The following is a 17,464-nucleotide window of genomic DNA, read 5'->3' as shown; positions in this document are numbered from 1 at the left end:
TTTTTCTTACCTTCCCTCTGCTGACAAATGTTAAAGTCCTACATTGTAGTTGTTATACTAGCATGTTCCAATCTTTCCCCATCCTATAAGCACGGTTCTAAATACTACTCATACAATATATAGATGTTCCTTTTCTTTACCCATCCTTTAGTCGATTCAAGTAATTGCACTGTTTTATTAGTATGGTCTATTCTTACTTTAGCTATAGTTCCTCTTCATGGGGAAATATTTCACTGTGAAATTCTAGTATGTTCCTTATTTTTCCCGTCCTTTAGACAACATACGGAGTCTAAACCTTGAAACCTATATTAGTATGTTCCCTGTTTTTACCTTCCTTTAGACTCTTAAATGGTTGGTCTCATCCACTTTCTGTACGGATATGTGCTCTTTATAATTTTAGTTATTGACAGTTTCCTTGCTGTAAACCTTATGCTTTCTGATCTTGATGAAAACTAGATAAAGGTTTTAAACTTCCCGAGTCTGTGATTATTTTATGAGTGCAAATGTAGAAAAGGTTTTGGTATCTGCCTTTCATTTACAGCTAGCTCCCTGATCGTTGTGATCATAGGTACCCGTAACGGTGGATTGGTAAGTCGGGTACAGTAGGAATAAATAGGAAGGAACAAGGGATACTGGTAGTAGAGTGTAAGGTTACCCGATCAATAAATATGATGAATTGAAATATATGGGCCCGATACGTATGTGGTAAAATTGTTGGTTGGGTGACCTGCGCGCTCTATCAGAGGGACCTACCGCATGGGCAGCGGCGGTCCCTCCATACCAATTAGGATGTGACCGCCACGCTGGCGGTCACATCCTGTATCTTTAACCTTGCGGCGGGTGCTGCTTGAAGCAGCACCCGCTGCAAGGTTAAAAATGCATGCTTTGCATTTACATGCACAAAGTGGCAGGCACCGCACGCACTGTGCATGCCTCCTCCCCGACACCCTGGGGGCCCGCAATGGGCCCCCAAACACAAAAGACCACATGCTTTTCCACGGCGGAAAAGCCGCCGTGGAAAAGCATGTTTCAGCCTGCATCCTAATATGGCTGGCGGTGTCTTGCAGACACCGCCACCATATTTGCCTGCATACACCGCGGATCAGCGGCAGACGGACTTGCCATCCGCCGCTGATCCCACCGCCATCCTAATGTGGCGGTGGGTGTTTCCAATGTCCGCGGCGGTGAATCCGCATCCTCCAGGCCGGCGGTGGCTTCCGCCGGCCCGGAGGATGCGGATTCACCGCCATCCTAATCGGCCCCTAAGTCGGCAAGTTATAAGAGAAAATATGGTTAGAGACATTTCATTTTGATATTGCAAATGCCTATCATGGAGGAAGATTGACAGAATATTCAACACCCTACATCTAAAAGAATCAAGCAGAAACAGACAAATATTTGTTTGATAGAGAATCTCCTTGGTGTCATAAGTATTTTTGTAATAGTTTGGTTTTTACATGTGAAATTCCCTGTGCACATGCTTGTATGCCCACCACCTACACCCCTCGAACATCATAATTTTACCCTTCTGCCACGAGAAAAAAAGGCATAGGCTTTCTTACGTAAATAACTCATTCATTCAGATGTTGACCATACTCACAGTATTGCTAATGTTTCTAATTGTTGGTTATGTGGACTGTTACCTGTACACCAAAGAGCAGGGGGAATGCCTCTCATACCACTCCCATTCTCCTATAATTGTTCCTGCACGGCTTGGTTCAGAGTCCTATGGCAGCATATGTTAATAAAGTTTGTAGCTTTGAAGAAGGAAGTCTTAATAAACAATTGAATTCGCATTGTTATCTAGAGGACGATGGTAACCCGCAGCCGAAAGGAACGGATTTAAAATTAGGGAAATACGGTGGCCATAATCATCTTGCCACTAAGTATGTTTTTACTCCACGAAAAATAAGATAGAAATTGGAGAAAGAGTTCTCGGTTATAACAGTAACAGAAGCACAATATTTTGACGTTGACAAGTCCCAATCACGGTAGTTTTTTAGCATCCCATAATACTTACTTTATTTGTGGGACCAAGGGTTATTTTTTCCTACCACAAGGGTGGTCAAGGACATGTTATGTGTCCTTTCTCCTCCCTCCTGTCTTGCTTCTTATCACAAAACTCTATTACTGTCTCACAGTCCTTCCTTAGCTAGAACTAAAAGAATGATATGTGTCAATACAGTAGATCAGACTGACACTTCATTGCAATGTATGTTGATGTGAACTTCGGAATATTTTTATTTGTTGGTCCACCTCTTAATAGTAGGAACATACGAAGACTCACTAGGGCTAGTTGAAGCAGTTGTAAATCAGACCACACTAGCTCTAGGTAACATTACAGAGGAGCTTCAGGCTACAAGACTCATAACTTTGCAGAACTGGAGGGTTCTAGACGCAGATCATGGTGGTGTATGCCGCATTATAGGCAGTGTTCCCAAGAAGCTGCGCGCACATCTTTCACACCGAGCGCGCAGTCTCCTGTTTGAAGCACACACAAAGCAGATCCCTTGAAGAGTTTGTGTCGCTGGGACTGACAGGAGGTAAGTTTGATTTTTTTACTGGCAGCCTGTGCACGCATTCAGCAGTTAGAAGCTGGTGCACTTGCTGCCTTTCATTTTCGAATGGGGCACGGCTGGGGGCTGATTCTAGGCCATTATGAAAATATTTCTGTTAATTGCAGTGCATGACAGTGCTGCAATTAACGGGAATACTTTCACAAAGGCCCACAATCAGCCCGCAGCCGCGCTCCAATAGGAAATGAAATGTAGCAAGTCCAAAACCACGACATGTGCTTTAAACATCGTGTTTTTGGACTTGGTGCATGTTTTTTGTTAGTGGAGCGCTGCTGCGCGCTAATTGTGAGCTTTTGTGAAAATATTCCCATTAACCAGCAGCTGAAGTAGGCGGGATCGGCATGGCACGGCGTGCCCCTACTTTGATTGATTCCGTTCCCCTACTTTATTATTTTAAACACACATCCAGGGACGGGCGGGGCGGGCAGAGAAGGAACAGCAACATCTCTTCCTTACTCCTCAGAGAAGACCTCTGCTCTGCCACTAGAAGGTGCCCCCTCTCTTTCACACCCATCCTCCCTCTCTTTCTGTCTTGCTTCTCCTTACTTACTGGACACCATGACTTCAAGAAACGTCTTCTCACCCTCTCCTTTAGTTTATTTGTTCCTCCGTGAAATGGATCCAAAAACGAAAAACACTTTAGCTGCAAAATGCATTTTTCCGAAATTTTTCTATTCCTAAGGGACGTAGAGAAATAAATGGTTCGAAATGTGAAAAAATAACGAAACACATATTGCTTTATTTTATAGGTGCTTCAAAGAGATCTTGGAGACTAAGAGCACCACAATGTAAAACTATGCACTGGCCAGAAAGCTAGACTTGGAGCCTGATCGGTGCATCACTGTTGCAGGGAGAACTCTGGGTGACTTGTGGCAACTGTTAGGACTCAGTTCACCTCTTGAAGGAGTCGGGAGTTACATGGGCCAGCTCCTTTCCACGTTCTCCTTGCGCTACAGTTGTTCCTCTCTGTTAAACAGGTTCTCAGCGAGACACTGGCTTATTCAGAGATAAAAGTAAAAATAATAACAACAATAGCAGCAATAATTACAATAATGATTATGACTATAACAATAAATTCCAAGTGCGACCTTAAAGGGTGCTGTTGAAAAACATATGCTTACTGTTGGGACACTGCATATGACGCTCTCACCTCTGTGTGCAGTATTACACCTGATCTCCCAAACATGCATGCTTCCAAGATCGGAAAAAGATGGGGGGAGAGGGGGTTCCTCAGTGTGTGGGCACCACTTGAAGACAAGCCTCACATCTCAGAGTGAGGCGCTACACTAAACAGCTGAATGAATACATGGCAGTTTTTATAAGGAGGCTCTACTCTTTCAAGAACACTAAGGTCGGGAAAAGTGAAGCACGTTTCAAAATCAGCCCAGGAAACAATATAACAGCTTATGTCTAAGGAGTCACAGGACTCTCCCAAGACTTTAAACGGTGGCCACCACTGTAAACGCCTGAAGTTCCTTGTGGTCCTGCTCCATAGCATCCTTGCTAAGGCAATTGTGATCCATAGTTGCTGCAGCTGTGCAGATGTTTCGAATTTAGAATTCGTGTAGCCTGTTAGTCTGAGAAGTCATCAAAATACATGTCTGGAATCAGGGAAGTATTCCCATATAAAACTTGTTTAAGGATAAAGACTTGTATTTTTTTTATTTTCACAAGGAGTCATCTACAGGATTGCAAACTCAGAGGATTATGGGCAAATATATTATGTTTCTAAAAGCACTTGCTGCCTCCTTCCTGGCCTCCAGCAATTTTCGGCAACAGTGAAAATGCTGTGATAATTCTGGTGATTAATTTTCTTCCTAGAGAGAGATGGAGTTTTGTCAAGTGGAAGTTTTGACTCATGGAAAGGGAGCATAGAGGTTTAATATGTCTGCTGCAGAGAACATGTACCATGCAGATCACAAACTGCACATAATGCAAATAGGTCAGTGGGTTACTGCTTTTGTCAGAGAGATCTTTTTGTTACTTGCAGTTAATAAGTTGAAAACCTAACATAGTATCTGTAGTAAAAGAGAGGGACCCCAGCAACCAAAGGGATGGAGTACCACAATAGACTTTCGTCAGGCAGGTTTTTTCCCTTTGGGACACCTTAATGTAGAAAACAATTTCTCAAAGACACATCGACAAACCCAGACAGTACCATAACGTAATACTTATAAAGCAATGTAAACAACAACTGAATTATGAGAAAATGCTACACAGTTTATTCAATTACAGTACAATAATTAAAATAATTAAAAGAGGGGGACAGACAAATACGATAAGGAAACAATAGAGTTCCTATTGGTAAAAAGAAGGTACCAAACGGAAAATTAATTCAGCGAAAGCGTCAGAAATATTCTCTAATTGATATATGACATATTCCTTCTTTGTTTTTTGCATCGACGCGTTTCGGCAGACCTTAAAATAAAGCCACCTTCATCAGGAATACATAAAATGTCTTCCCAGTTATTTCTGTAATTAAAAATAATTTTTCCATACATTAAAAAAAATTTGTCTATTTTTTTTACATATACATAATGAACATCCTATTAAGCACACTTCTCAATTTACATTGCATTACAAGTAATTATACAGATTTTTTTTAGATCATGGGTACAAATATTCACGCAATAAAATACACAGTTAGCAGCGTACAGAAAACACAAAGCGACATTTCTTAACATTCACATAGAACATACACATGATTTTAGTAAAGACAAGGGAGACCCCTTAGTTCCATCCTTACAAAACAGTAATTTGACCTTCTATTTGGACTCTATAATCAAATAAGGTGCCAGTTTTATTAAATTGCTACCCTTTTAGACTCTTCTTGAAAAATTAGTTCAGTTTATTCTTAATCGGCCCCATAGCATATGTGGACCAGAACCTAAAGTCCTCCAAAGAAGCCCATTAATCAAGTCAAGAGCTATTGACAAGAATGTCTGTTATAGGATGTACAGGAGATAAGAGATAAGCAAGAATTCATCCTAGTAGGAATCAGGTATTGGAGCACAACAATGTCACCCTACCGCACATGGCCTGGCAAAGCCACTATGACAATCACATACTTTGCACAGCCTACCCCGGCCTCAGTGACAATCACATACCTTAATAAAAACCAACTTCTCTCGGTGAAAACCAAGGGATAGATATCTCCTATGTCCACAAAGTAACTGCCACAATGTAGCAGAACCGCTTCCTCTAGCCGGTGATCTATAATTATAAAAATTTGAGGTTAAGGAGGGTGTATGCATATGGCGAGTTCGCTATACCCTACATCAACAGACTGTTTATACAAACCCACCTCACACAATATTCTGCGCTGCAGATTCATACGAATCCAGGATCAATATCTCTGGTTCTGTAGTAGTGGGTAAATCGAGATTCAAACATACACTATAAAACAAAACAAAGAGGATGGCCCATAAATAAGTGTAATACTCAACCTCCTTTAAAATATTCGAACCCAGATAGCCTTTTAGAGGTACTTACATCTTTGAAAATGTAAACGCTCCTAGATACGCGGTACAAGAACAATCTCCGTTATATTTCTTAGTGTTGAGCCACCTAAAAACATAAGTAGCTGCACTAAATAACTCGAAATCTCAGACTGTATACAATTAAAACTAGACGCCAGCAGAATAATACTCACACTAATCAGTCATGGCGTATATCCGTGTCAGCAGGCTGTTCTTATGTGGAGTATTTTAAAGAGATGCCGCCTCTAATAATAAAGGAAATAAAAATGGACTACTTTTAGGATAAAGTCGAAGCCCAAGTTTACGCAAAAAAATCCTAGCATCCAAAGTTATATATAACGTTTTAGCTAGTAGTTCCGTCGTCCCGCGTATCGTCTCAATGAAGCCTGCAGAGTCGAAAGGCCCAACAAACACCGGCTTTAAATAACCTGAGTAGAAGTAACAAAAAACGACGACACCCCCGGATATCCGGGTTGTTGAAGCGCAAAGCAACACTTCCTGTCATGCGTAAATGCATCGTAGTAGAGACAGGACTATTCACTCTTTTTGTTCATGCATATAACTAATAAAGTGATATGCACAAAAAGCCCCGTATTATGTTCATAAACAATTATATTCGCAAAAAAGCATCGCGCAAACAGCGTGTCACCTAAAAAGGTGCTTATATATCAAAAGAATTTCCACATGTTGGAAATACATGTTATTTTGTAGAGCAAAAAACAAACCGCAAACTTACAGATGGATGTCGCGGAATTATGCATTTTCAACAAGTAAATGCATCTTTCTCAGATCAAAATGAGATCCATAGATAGTGAGGACATCCCTAACACGGTCATACAGTGGATTCCAGGGTCACATGTACCCGAGTATTTAAAATATATTTGTATTACACTAAACACCATCGTTACAGATGGTAATTTGTGAGTTCGCTTAAAAGCAGCACAGACGGTGAACTAGTTAGACATATCCCCATTCCTCTACAGCTCTACACAAGATGACATAAAGTCTAACAATAACCGTCACCTCAAAAAGTTAGGGTAGGCAAATGTTATATTATCTACAAAAGATAAGATAAACACCTATTCACATCAAGACAGTGAAATTAGAGTGCTCCAATAATCCTGTCCCACTCCTCTCTGGAATTCAAACCCTTTCTCACGGTATTGAAGTACGAAATGTACCATTGTTCTCATTGTTAGCGCATGGTGACAATGTTGCCACCTCTCTTACCAATCTTCACTTTTTCCAGGCTGAACCATTTAAAATCCTGCTCTCCATGTTTTTTCTCTAAGAAATGCGTGACAATCTGAGCTGCGATCTTTTTGGTTTTTATTGCTGATCTATGTTCTTGGAATCTGGTGCGGGCTTCTCTTTCTGTCTCACCAATATAACAAAGCCCACACGGACGCACAAGGAGGTAGATAATATTTTTGCTCCTACAATTATTGTGTGTCCTACATTTCACAGTCATTCCACTGTGGGTGAACTCAGAAGCAAATATACATTGGGGGACATATTACAGCTGCCACATCTGAAGTTCCCTACCACTGTAGTATTGTCTAATGTTCTCTGCTGCTCTACAACGGTATCCCTATATGTATGGACCAGCAAGTCACGCAAATGTTTATTTTTCTTAAACGCATAGAGAGGTTTCTCTAAGGCAATTTCCTCATCATGGTTTAAGATGTGCCAGTTCTTATTAACCACATTCTTAATCTTATTGCCCAGATCGGAGAATTTGCAAACAAATACAATTTTGTTCTTCTTTAGTATTCTGGATTAAAGCTTCACGATCATAAAATCTCGCTCTCTTGAGTGAGTGTGATAGCAACTTTCTCGGGTACCCCCGATCTTTAAATTTATTTTTCAGCACCTCTGCATGCTTATAAAAGTCATTGATATCTGAGCAATTTCTTCGTAGGCGAAGAAATTGGCTAAATGGAATACTCTCCTCCCGGGACTTCGGATGGAAACTCGAGAAATGAAGGAGAGTATTCTTAGCCATGGGTTTAGTAAATAGCTCCACGGATAGTGCACCATTTGAATTACCAATGGTAGGGTCCAGAAAATCAACCCTATTGGAATTATAGGAAGATGTAAACCTAAAATTAGGGTCTCCTAGATTAATCCAAATCAAAAATTCCTCCAGGAGGTCGGTAGAGCCTTCCCAGATAAAAAAATGTTGTCAATGTAGCGGTACCAGCCCGCTACATTTTTGAAAAAGGGACCCAGTTCATTGTATACGTGTTTGGCTTCAAACTGCCCTACATAGAGGCAAGCCAGACTGGGGGCACATGTGGCCCCCATACTGGTCCCCTTAAGCTGCCTGAAATACTCGTTCTTGAAAAGAAAGATGTTGTTGGTAAGGATTAGCCTAACACAATCAACAATAAAATCTTTATTGGCCCCACCCAGATCATAATCGGTCAGCAAAGTCTCAATCACATCAACTGTGTCAGACTGAGGTATGTTCGTATAAAGGGACTCAATGTCAAGGGTAAGAAGACACTGAGTCTCTTCACAGAACGGTAAACCATCTACCAACGAAATGATGTGTGCAGAGTCTCTTACATAGGATTTAAGGCCACACACTAAAGGTCTAAGGAAGTGGTCCACATATTTACTGACCGGCTCCAACAGAGAATCTATGCTGCTAACAATAGGCCTCATGGGAGGGTTTTCCTTGTGTTTATGCACTTTCGGAAGGCCATAAATAGCCAGAGTCTTGGGTTCTAGGTTGTTTAAGAATCTAAATTCTTCCTCACAAATGAAGCCTTCCTCTTTTGCATCAGTTAACAAGTCTAGACATTCACGTGCTATTTCTGTTAGGCAAATGGCATTAACACGCACATAGTGTTCTTCAACATTTAGTAATTTGAGCATCCTATCCTCATAGTCAGTAGTGTCAAAAACAACAACACCACCCCCTTTATCTGCAGGTTTTATTGTGAGGGTGGTATCATTCTTTAATTTATTCAATGCTACTCTTTCATTTTTACTTATGTTGAAGCTGTGTGGTCTGTTGTTGTCATCAAGAAGTTTGTGGATACCACTCTCCACTGCTGCTTCAAATGCTTCCACATTTTAACCCACCATCCCTAGGGTGGGTGTAAAAGTTGATTTTGGCCTAAGTCCCGAGATATTCCTTCTGTCTCTGCTCTCTCTGTTTTAAAAAAACCTCCTAAGTCTTACTTTCCTGAAGAAGGATCTAAGGTCCTTCTCCAGTTGGAATTTGTCTAGATTAGTAGATGGGACAAAAACTAAAACCTCTACTTAAAATACCAAGTTCAACTTCACTAAGAACTAAGACCTTTGGTAGATAGATTGATTACTGGTAGTCGGCTGGAGGCCAGTAGCGTTTGCTCCGGGTGCTGATGTATTCCTGTTGAGGAGGTGCCCGGTTGTATTGTTGTTGGTGACCACGATTGAATTGGCCCCTCCCTTGATTCCCATAGAATCGCTGGCTCTCCTCGGGCGTGACTCTAAAAAATTGCCCCTGATCACGCACATTTCTGCCCCGGTTTTCACTTCCCTGACCACTCTCATCTTCACTACTTGAGCCGGATGACTCCGAAAAAGTAACTTGCTTTCTACATCCTCTGGAGTAAATCTGTTTATTTTGTGGTTTATCCCAATTTCCATCGTTTCTCATTTGATAATAATTCTCTCTCAAATAGGGATATGCTCTTTATTCTGAAAACTGCTCAATATCTTTCTTCAGTTTGTTAGTCTTCTTATTTAATAAATAATCGCTATATCCCTCCACATCTCTATTGATATCATCCAGTTTTCTCTTTGCCTCTTCTAATGCAGGGCAATTTTTAAGTTCAGCCTCTAACTGGTCTATTGCGTCTTTTTCTATGACAATAAGATGTTGAGCCGTCTCGATGATTAGGAGCATCCAATCTCTACTGTATCGGTTAGAGATCAATGCCCAAGTCTCGAGAAACTTTTTATTATCAATAAATAGGCCAGGTTCATTACGTACCTGTAAGCCAATAGGGATAGTACCAGATTTGACATATTCAACCAAAAAATCAGCATGAGCCTCAGTACGAATAAGCTTTTTCTTGAGATTAAGTAGTTTTCCCCAGTTTTCTCCTTTTCCTGAAACCACAGTGATCTTATTCCCACTTTTTGTATTGATTATGCGATTTAACTGGTCTTCGCTGTACCCAAAGGTCCTAATCTGATCCAGCACCATCTGCAATTATTAACACTTCAATATAAAGCAAAACTCTCCAGCCAAGAAGGCCGTACACAGTATCTCTAGTAAAAGAGAGGGACCCCAGCAACCAAAGGGATGGAGTACCACAATAGACTTTCGTCAGGCAGGTTTTTTCCCTTTGGGACACCTTAATGTAGAAAACAATTTCTCAAAGACACATTGACAAACCCAGACAGTACCATGACGTAATACTTATAAAGCAATGTAAACAACAACTGAATTATGAGAAAATGCTACACAGTTTATTCAATTACAGTACAATAATTAGAATAATTAAAAGAGGGGGACAGACAAATACGATAAGGAAACAATAGAGTTCCTATTGGTAAAAAGAAGGTACCAAACAGAAAATTAATTCAGCGAAAGCGTCAGAATTATTCTCTAATTGATATATGACATATTCCTTCTTTGTTTCTTACATCGACGCGTTTCGGCAGACCTTAAAATAAAGCCACCTTCACCAGGAATACATAAGATGTCTTCCCAGTTATTTCTGTAATTAAAAAGAATTTTTCCATACATTAAAAAAAAAATGTGTCTTTTTTTTACATATACATAATGAACATCTTATGAAGCACACTTCTCAATGTACATTGCATTACACGTTATTATACAGATTTTTTTTAAATCATGGGTACCAATATTCACACAATAAAATACACAGTTAGCAGCGTACAGAAAACACAAAGCGACATTTCTTAACATTCACATAGAACATACACATGATTTTAGTAAAGACAAGGGAGACACCTTAGTTCCATCCTTACAAAACAGTAATTTGACCTTCTATTTGGACTCTATAATCAAATAAGGTGCCAGTTTTAATAAATTGCTACCCTTTTAGACTCTTCTTGAAAAATTAGTTCATACACTGGTTCAGTTTATTCTTAATCGGCCCCATAGCATATGTGGACCAGAACCTAAAGTCCTCAAAAGAAGCCCATTAATCAAGTCAAGAGCTATTGACAAGAATGTCTCTTATAGGATGTACAGGAGATAAGAGATAAGCGAGAATTCATCCTAGTAGGAATCAGGTATTGGTACCTTCTTTTTACCAATAGGAACTCTATTGTTTCCTTATCGTATTTGTCTGTCCCCCTCTTTTAATTATTTTAATTATTGTACTGTAATTGAATAAACTGTGTAGCATTGTCTCATAATTCAGTTGTTGTTTGCATTGCTTTATAAGTATTACGTCATGATACTGTCTGGGTTTGTCAATGTGTCTTTGAGAAATTGTTTTCTACATTAAGGTGTCCCAAAGGGAAAAACCTGCCTGACTATTGTGGTACTCCATCCCTTTGGTTGCTGGGGTCCCTCTATTTTACTAGAGATACTGTGTACGGCCTTCTTGGCTGGAAAGTTTTGCTTTCTATTGAAGTGTTAATAATTGCAGATGGCGCTGGATCAGATTAGGACCTTTGGGTTCAGTGAAGACCAGTTAAATCGCATAATCAATACAAAAAGTGGGAATAAGATCACTGTGGTTTCAGGAAAAGGAGAAAACTGGGGAAAATTACTTAATCTCAAGAAAAAGCTTATTCGTACTGAGGCTCATGCAGATTTTTTGGTTGAATATGTCAAATCTGGTACTATTCCTATTGGCTTACAGGTACGAAATGAACCTGGCCTATTTATTGATATTAAAAAGTTTCTCGAGACTTGGGCATTGATCTCTAACCGATGCAGTAGAGATTGAATGCTCCTAATCATCGAGACGGCTCAACATCTTATTGTCATAGAAAAAGATGCAATAGACCAGTTAGAGGCTGAACTTAAAAATTGCCCTGCATTAGAAGAGGCAAAGAGAAAACTGGATGATATCAATGGAGATGTGGAGGGATATAGCGATTATTTATTAAATAAGAAGACTAACAAACTGAAGAAAGATATTGAGCAGTTTTCAGAAGAAAGAGCATATCCCTATTTGAGAGAGAATTATTATCAAATGAGAAACTATGGAAATTGGGATAAACCACACAATAAACAGATTTACTCCAGAGGAGGTAGAAAGCAAGTTACTTTTTCGGAGTCATCCGTCTCAAGTAGTGAAGATGAGAGTGGACAGGGAAGTGAAAACCCGGGCAGAAATGTGTGTGATCAGGGGCATTTTTTAGAGTCACGCCCGAGGAGAGCCCAGCGATTCTATGGGAATCAAGGGAGGGGCCAATTCAATCGTGGTCACCAACAACAATACAACCGGGCACCTCCTCAACAGGAATACATCAGCACCCGGAGCAAACGCTACTGGCGTCCAGCCGACTACCAGTAATCAATCTATCTACCAAAGGTCTTAGTTCTTAGTGAAGTTGAACTTGGTATTTTAAGTAGAGGTTTTAGTTTTTGTCCCATCTACTAATCTAGACAAATTCCAACTGGAGAAGGACCTTAGATCCTTCTTCAGGAAAGTAAGACTTAGGAGGTTTTTTTAAAACAGAGAGAGCAGAGACAGAAGGAATATCTCGGGACTTAGGCAAAATCAACTTTTACACCCACCCTAGGGATGGTGGGTAAAAATGTGGAAGAATTTGAAGCAGCAGTGGAGAGTGGTATCCACAAATTTCTTGATGACAACAACAGACCACTCAGCTTCAACATAAGTACAAATGAAAGAGTAGCATTGAATAAATTAAAGAATGATTCCACCCTCCCAATAAAGCCTGCAGATAAAGGGCGTGGTGTTGTTGTTTTTGACACTACTGACTATGAGGATAGGATGCTCAAATTACTAAATGTTGAAGAACACTATGTGCGTGTTAATGCCATTTGCCTAACAGAAATAGCACGTGAATGTCTAGACTTGTTAACTGATGCAAAAGAGGAAGGCTTCATTTGTGAGGAAGAATTTAGATTCTTAAACAACCTAGAACCCAAGACTCTGGCTATTTATGGCCTTCCGAAAGTGCATAAACACAAGGAAAACCCTCCCATGAGGCCTATTGTTAGCAGCATAGATTCCCTGTTGGAGCCGGTCAGTAAATATGTGGACCACTTCCTTAGACCTTTAGTGTGTGGCCTTAAATCCTATGTAAGAGACTCTGCACACATCATTTCATTGGTAGAGGGTTTACCGTTCTGTGAAGAGACTCAGTGTCTTGTTACCCTTGACATTGAGTCCCTTTATACGAACATACCTCAGTCTGACACAGTTGATGTGATTGAGACTTTGCTGACCGATTATGATCTGGGTGGCGCCAATAAAGATTTCATTGTTGATTGTGTTAGGCTAATCCTTACCAACAACATCTTTCTTTTCAAGAACAAGTATTTCAGGCAGCTTAAGGGGACCAGTATGGGGGCCACATGTGCCCCCAGTCGGGCTTGCCTCTATGTAGGGCAGTTTGAAGCCAAACACATATACAATGAAGTGGGTCCCTTTTTCGAAAATGTAGCGGGCTGGTACCGCTACATTGACCAATTCTTTTTTATCTGGGAAGGCTCTACCGACCTCCTGGAGGAATGTTTGATTTGGATTAATCTAGGAGACCCTAATCTTAGGTTTACATCTTCCTATAGTACCAATAGGGTTGATTTTCTGGACCTTACCATTGGTAATTCAAATGGTGCACTATCCGTGGAGCTATTTACTAAACCCATGGCTAAGAATACTCTCCTTCATTTCTCGAGTTTCCATCCGAAGTCCCAGAAGGAGAGTATTCCATTTAGCCAATTTCTTCGCCTACGAAGAAATTGCTCAGATATCAATGACTTTTATAAGCATGCAGAGGTGCTGAAAAATAAATTTAAAGATCGGGGGTACCCGAGAAAGTTGCTATCACACTCACTCAAGAAAGCGAGATTTTATGATCGTGAAACTTTAATCCAGAATACTAAAAAAGATAGAGGCCAAATGAAAAAAATTGTATTTGTTAGCAAACTCTCCGATCTGAGCAATAAGATTAAGAATGTGGTTAATAAGAACTGGCACATCTTAAACCATGGTGAGGAAATTGCCTTAGAGAAACCTCTCAATGCGTTTAAGAAAAATAAAAAATTGCGTGACTTGCTGGTCCATACATATAGGGATACCGTTGTAGAGCAGCAGAGAACATTAGACAATACTACAGTGGTAGGGAACTTCAGATGTGGCAGCTGTAATATGTGCCCCCAATGTATAGTTGCTTCTGAATTCACCCACAATGGAATGACTGTGAAATGTAGGACACACAATAATTGTAGGAGCAAAAATATTATCTACCTCCTTGTGTGTCCGTGTGGGCTTTGTTATATTGGTGAGACAGGAAGAGAAGCCCCCACCAGATTCCAAGAACATAGATCAGCAATAAAAACCAAAAAGATCACAGCTCCTATAGTCACGCATTTCTTAGAGAAAAAACATAGAGAGCAGGATTTTAAATGGTTCATCCTGGAAAAAGTGAAGATTGGTAAGAAAGGTGGCAACATTGTCACCATGCGCAAACAAAGAGAACAATGGTACATTTCGTACTTCAATACCGTGAGAAAGGGTTTGAAAGAGAGGAGAGGAGAGGAGTGGGACAGGATTATTGGAGCACTCTAATTTCACTGTCTTGATGTGAATAGGTGTTTATCTTATCTTGTGTAGATAATATAACATTTGCCTACCCTAACTTTTTGAGGTGACGGTTATTGTTAGACTTTATGTCATCTTGTGTAGAGCTGTAGAGGAATGGGGATATGTCTAACTAGTTCACCGTCTGTGCTGCTTTTAAGCGAACTCACAAATTACCATCTGTAACGATGGTGTTTAGTGTAATACAAATATATATTAAATACTTGGGTACATGTCACCCTGGAATCCACTGTATGACCCTGTTAGGGATGTCCTCACTATCTATGGATCTCATTTTGATCTGAGAAAGATGCATTTACTTGTTGAAAATGCATAATTCCGCGACATCCATCTGTAAGTTTGCGGTTTGTTGTTTGCTCTACAAAATAACATGTATTTTCAACACGTGGAAATTCTTTTGATATATCGGCACCTTTTTAGGTGACATGCTGTTTGCGTGATGCTTTTTTGCAAATATAATTGTTTATGAACATAATACGGGGCTTTTTGTGCATATCACTTTATTAGTTATATGCATGAACAAAGAGAGTGAATAGTCCTGTCTCTACCACGATGCATTTACGCATGACAGGAAGTGTTGCTTTGCGCTCTAACAACCCAGATATCCGGGGGTGTCGTCGTTTTTTGTTACTTCTACTCAGGCTATTTAAAGCCGGTGTTTGTTGGACCTTTCGACTCTGCAGGCTTCATTGAGACGATACGCGGGACGACGGAACTACTAGCTAAAACGGTTCATATAACTTTGGATGCTAGGATTTTTTACGTAAACTTGGGCTTCGACTTAATCCTAAAAGTAGTCCGTTTTTATTTCCTTTATTATTAGAAAAATACTCCACATAAGAACCGCCTGCTGACACGGATATACGCCATGACTGATTAGTGTGAGTATTATTCTGCTGGCGTCTAGTTTAATTTGTATACAGTCTGAGATTTCGAGTTATTTAGTGCAGCTACTTATGTTTTTAGGTGGCTCAACACTAAGAAATATAACGGAGAGTGTCCTTGTACCGCGTATCTAGGAGCGTTTACATTTTCAAAGATGTAAGTACCTTTAAAGGCTATCTGGGGACGAATGTTTTAAAGGAGGTTGAGTATTACACTTATTTATGGGCCATCCTCTTTGTTTTGTTTTATAGTGTATATTTGAATCTCGATTTACCCACTACTACAGAACCAGAGATATTGATCCTGGATTCGTATGAATCTGCAGCGCAGAATATTGTGTGAGGTGGGTTTGTATAAACAGTCTTTTGCTGTAGGGTATAGCGAACTCGCCATATGCATACACCCTCCTTATCCTCGAATTTTTATAATTATAGATCACCGTCTAGAGGATGCGGTTCTGCTACATTGTGGCAGTTACTATGTGGACATAGGAGATATCTATCCCTTGGTTTCCACCGAGACAGGTTGGTTTTTATTAAGGTATGTGATTGTCACTGAGGCCAGGGTAGGCTGTGCAAAGTATGTGATTGTCATAGTGGCTTTGCCAGGCTATGTGCGGTAGGGTGACATTGTTGTGATCCAATACCTGATTCCTACTAGGATGAATTCTTGCTTATCTCTTATCTCCTGTACATCCTATAAGAGATATTCTTGTCAATAGCTCTTGACTTGATTAATGGGCTTCTTCTGAGGACTTTAGGTTCTGGTCCACATATGCTATGGGGCCGATTAAGAATAAACTGAACCAGTGTATGAACTAATTTCTCAAAAAGAGTCTAAAAGGGTAGCAAATTATTAAAACTGGCACCTTATTTGATTATAGAGTCCAAATAGAAGGTCAAATTACTGTTTTGTAAGGATGGAACTAAGGGGTCTCCCTTGTCTTTACTAAAATCATGTGTATGTTCTATGTGAATGTTAAGAAATGTCGCTTTGTGTTTTCTGTACGCTGCTAAATGTGTATTTTATTGTGTGAATATTTGTACCCATGATTTAAAATAAAAATCTGTATAATAACTTGTAATGCAATGTAAATTGAGAAGTGTGCTTAATAGGATGTTCATTATGTATATGTAAAAAAAATAGACACATTTTTTTTTAATGTATGGAAAAAAAAATTTATTACAGAAATAACTGGGAAGAAATTTTATGTATTCCTGGTGAAGGTGGCTTTATTTTAAGGTCTGCCGAAACGCGTCAATGCAAGAAACAAAGAAGGAATATGTCATATATCAATTAGAGAATAATTCTGACGCTTTCGCTGAATTAATTTTCTGTTTGGCACCTTCTTTTTACCAATAGGAACTCTATTGTTTCCTTATCGTATTTGTCTGTCCCCCTCTTTTAATTATTTTAATTATTGTACTGTAATTGAATAAACTGTGTAGCATTTTCTCATAATTCAGTTGTTGTTTACATTGCTTTATAAGTATTACGTCATGGTACTGTATGGGTTTGTCAATGTGTCTTTGAGAAATTGTTTTCTACATTAAGGTGTCCCAAAGGGAAAAAACCTGCCTGACGAAAACCTAACATAGAACAGTGAGCTATTAACTGTCTTTTAAGAGCTGCATGCAAACTGCAAGGTATAAATTAGAGCATTGTTTTTTTCCCCAGTCTTTGATTATCCTAATGTTTCAAAAAGAATTCATTTGGATAGAAATCAATTCTGGTTATTAAAGAG

This window comes from Lissotriton helveticus, chromosome 3_1 (assembly GCF_964261635.1).
Source record: "Lissotriton helveticus chromosome 3_1, aLisHel1.1, whole genome shotgun sequence".
In the NCBI taxonomy this organism is placed as follows: domain Eukaryota; kingdom Metazoa; phylum Chordata; class Amphibia; order Caudata; family Salamandridae; genus Lissotriton; species Lissotriton helveticus.
Note: the sequence above shows the minus strand (reverse complement) of the source record.